The sequence below is a fragment of the Orycteropus afer genome, unplaced genomic scaffold (assembly GCF_000298275.1).
Source record: "Orycteropus afer afer isolate SDZICR_OR568_19922 unplaced genomic scaffold, OryAfe1.0 scaffold00007, whole genome shotgun sequence".
In the NCBI taxonomy this organism is placed as follows: domain Eukaryota; kingdom Metazoa; phylum Chordata; class Mammalia; order Tubulidentata; family Orycteropodidae; genus Orycteropus; species Orycteropus afer.
The window spans coordinates 13,245,919-13,250,669 of record NW_006921594.1 but is presented as its reverse complement, the minus strand read 5'-3'; positions in this window follow the sequence as shown (position 1 = coordinate 13,250,669).

Here is a 4,751-nt window from a genome sequence, read left to right as displayed (position 1 = left end):
GTGGCTGGTGGGTTTGAACCGCCAGCCTTCTGGTTAGCAGTCAAATGCTTTAGGCACTCTGCTACCAGAACTCCCTATTTACCTATCAGGATGGCTAAAATGAACAAGGCTGAAAATATTGAGTGTAGGCAAGGATATGAAGTATCTGGCATGCTCTTACACTACCAGTGGAGTTCATATAAATTGGTATGACTGCTTTGGAAAACTGTTTGACAGAAGCTACCAAAGCTGATCATTGTCATATCCCATGATTCAGCAAACTCACTCCAACGTATATGTTGTTACTGTGTGTCACTGAGTCAATTCTGACTCATATTGACTCTGCAGAACAGAGTAGAACTGCGCCATAGTGTTTCCTAGGCTGTAAATCTTTATGGGAGCAGATCACCAGGCAGCAGTTTTCCCACAGAGCTCCTGGTGAGTTCAAACCACTGGCCTTTTGGTTAGCAGCTGAGTGCCTAACTATTGAACTGCCAAGGCTCCTTCTTAGGATATCAAACTCAGTGCTATTAAGTCAATTGCAGCTCATAGTGCCCCCCATTGGGCTTCCAAGACAATAGATCTTTACAGAAGTAGACTGCACCATCTTCCCTCCGTGGAGTGGCTGGTGGGTTTGAATCTCCAACCTTCTGATTGGCAGTCAAATGCCTTAGGCAATGTGCCACTAGAGATCCTTTCTTCGGGATATGTTGTTATATGCTGTCAAGTCGGACCCGACTTATAGCGACCCCTCCTTGGGTTTCCTAGGCGGTATCACTCTGGAAGTAGATTGCCCAACCTTCCTTCTGAGTAGCAGCTGGTGCGTCTGAACCACCAGCCTTCTGGTTAGCAGTCAAGTGCCTTAGGCTCTACGCTACCAGAAATCTATACCCCCCAAAATGCATACATATATTCACCAAAAGACATCTTTTAGGATGCTCACTGAGGCTTTATTCATAATTTCTCCCAATTGGAATCTACCCATCAGGGTTGAATAAATACATTGTGGAATGTCCACACAATGGATTCTGTATACAATAGACTAAATGATGTACAACCACATGCAACAATAAAGATGACTCTAACATAATTTTGAGTGAAAGAAGCTAGGCACATGACTCATAATTCCGTTTTTATAAAATACAAAAATAAAATAATATATGCTGTAGAAATCAGGACAATGGTATGTAGGGGGAGGTAGGCAGTGACTGTAAGGGGCGTAAGTGGAGACTTGTGGGAAACTGCTAAAGATCTCTTTGGTTTTTTAAATCTGAACGCTGCTTTCTACAAATGTTTTAATTTATGGAAATTATCAAACTGTACACTTATACTACTTATAATAATGTACTTTTATATCATAGTTTTTTTACCTGCAAAATTTAGAATCCAAGGTCACACTCTTTCTTTCTGTACTCTTTCTACTAAACATTTAAAGTTAAACAAAGAAAATTTACTAGAAAAACAATAATCACACTAAAGCAAAGATGAGAAGGTAGGGGGCAAGGAGACTAGACCACTGGGCTTGGAGTGATCAGCACAACAATGAGAACATTAACCCTCTGCAAAAAACGAAATGAATGTCACTGAATAATTTGTAGACATTGTTAAATGGGAACCAAATTTGCTGTGTAAACTTTCACCAAAAACACAAAATATATATGTGCTTTAAATCCTCCAAAACTCACCGCCCTCGAGTCGGATCCAACTCATAGCAACCCCTCCTTGGGTTTCTGAGGCAGTATCACTACGGAAGTAGATTCCCCAACCTTCCTTCCAAGGAGTGCCTGGTGGGTTTGAACCACCAGCCTCCTGGTTAGCAGTCAAATGCCTTCTTTAGGCACACCACCAGAAATATATATGTACAAGTACACAGACACATTTTTAGACAGTAAATTTCACAATTTGGAATTATCTCAATGTTTCTATAAATATTTTCAGAAGCAAAACAAGTCCAGTTTTGATATTCAGAATTTGCTGGGTTGGCCATAGTGTTTGTGTCATTATGATTTTTACCTTCCAACTGGGCTTCAGGTATTTTTATTGTATTCTAAATCATGGTTTAGAGTGACATTTGCTAGGACATAGAGAGTGCTGACAGTGAGAAATCATTGCTTTTGCGAAATCTGCCATCAAGCTTGATTTTGAGCTTCTTGCTCCTGGATAACTTCCATCTAAAGCTTTTCCAGGAAATTCTCATGTCAGCCTCAGACACTACACCTTCAGCGTGCTCACCAAGTTACTCTTTGTGCTGAGAAGCAATTAGAGATAAAGTACAGCCTTTATACCCAAAGTCTACACCTAAGTATGACCATGCTTCAAATATGAGGGTTTTTTTTTTTACTTTAGTTAGTAATTTTCTGTTGTTTAAAACAGACTCATATTCATGTGTCCTTTAACACAAGTACAAACCTCATAAAACTAATTCTAACTGGGTTCCATGCACATAAACTAACATGGTTCTTAAGCAACCCTTACCCAATTATTAAAAGTGGAAGTTTAGTGCCAAAATTTTCCAAGTTCTTGGATCAATCATTTTAATCTATTACTTTTACAAATTCTGGTATAATTCAAAACACATAACAGCATATTCTAACTATCTTTCAGAGATATCGTAAGGGACAAAAGTATTAAACTTTAACAGTGAAACTGTCTAATAAATCAACTTAATCCAACATACTGCAGTCTAAAAAGCATATAGCTATTACTATGTTTTCAATTAAATTCACCTCCAAACTACCTTCTCTTAATCTGTCTTTCAGTTTTCCCAGACCATACTCTAGTCTCAGCATACCGAAAGACTGGGGAGCCGAACTCCCAAGTGACCACATTCAGCATATACTTATTCTCAGCACACATACCTCCAGTTAACAGCGTTTATTAAGTACTTCCTATTAATGTGTCCAGCATTAATATTCCTTTTAACCCTTATTAACAGCCCAATAATCTCTCTTACTAATCACACTTGATAGTTGATATAACTAAGGCACAGAGAAGTTAAGAAACTTACCTAGAGTTCCATTCTAGGAACTAGGACACTAGAGTTATTACTATACGCTGTCTTCAATTTCTGATGGGAAATCAGGTACAAAGACAAATTCAGGCCATGCTACTTTGAATCCTGCCCTTGCTGTAGAATTTCCTCACACTTCACTTCTACCTTCTGGACTGTAAACAAAATTCTACCCTACTATGAGTTGGGTCCAACTCAACGGCACGTAACAGCAACTGTTATTTTGTAGAACAGATTTTATTGTTGCTACTCATGTGGACAGTCCTTAATCTCTTTCGTGATATAAGAATGTAAGCCTTAGACCTTTTATAGCCACCACATGAGGACTTAGAGTCAAGATACAGAACCCGGAATTTTGATGCATTTTTAAGGGAATCTTTATTGCTGGCAAACTGGGAATGTCTTAATGGCTTTGGCATGGAGCAATGCTCCCTGGAGACTCATTAGATCATTAGTTCAATAGTTGATGGAATACAGACTCCCAAGATATCACCAAACACAAACTCAAGCCTTCCAGGAGTTTGAAGTCCACAGAAACAGTCAAAATTTATCAAATGTAAATTGTTTTTCAATTTACACACAAACATAAAACTGCATTTCAAAACCTTCAGCATTATTAGAAAGACTAGACACTGTGTCTTCTCTAAAATTTATTTACAGTTAATAAGTTAAAAGTACAACCAGATTGCAAATTTTAACCATATGCACATCAAACTGGCCAGGGAAACACTTCAGTTCCAGTACAAACAATTACCTTCTAATGCACTTAAGACATAACAATCTATCAAAAAATATTTTAAACACACCGATAAAGTAAATATTACGTATATATAATTCATTAAAAACCACTAATTTAAAGAGTGCTGTGGCAACCCTTAAAACAACAATCTTTGAGTTCAAAATTGCTCCGGTTTTTTGTATTCAAATATTTTAAAAGCTTCTTTATTGAAGAGTGTTCAGAAAAATAGTACTATCATTTGCACAAAGCAAGTCAATAGGTGTCGGCCACCAGCTGAAGTCACACATGTCCAATAAGGTACTCAAACTCAGACAAACTAAATACACGCCACAAGAGCAACACTTTGCACTATTAACGATGAAGCTTGCCCTCAATGATAATGACATTACTGGTTTTAATAAGAAAAATAAGTTGCTGTTGACAGGAAGGATTAAAAAACAATGACATCAGGAGTCTCAAAAGGTTGTCTGAGGTGCCAGTCACCATGTTTAGGCACTCGAGTTTAACGGGAAATAAACGCATAGCGAGATGGTACGTTTCCTCCTAGCTACCCCCCTACTTGTGCCATATGAGACATGAGAAGGCAAGAGAATGCATAAAGATCACGGATTCATTTACATACTATCCACAGGCTAAGCTACAGACTCACTTTAGAGGACAGGAAACGGATGCCTCACCACCAAGGCCACTGTGCCAAGTTTCTGTTCACATTCTGCCCAAAGTACCCATAAAATATCTTCACTTTACTATTAATATACTAATCAGGCTATAGAAGATGTTTGTTTCACATTTTAGAAGTTGTAACATAGGTTGTGCTAAAGAAAACTTGGCAAAAATAATGGGTGTTTTTTTTTTTTTAACATCTTATTTCACAAACTTGAAATGGCATGATTTTTTAATAGACCAGATAAATAATATATTGAATTCAGGATGAGCAATCAGAGCTCAACCATAATTAGACAGCCAAAATAATCCAAATAAGCATTTATGTGAGTTCAAGGGCACTAAAGTAACAAGGCATAA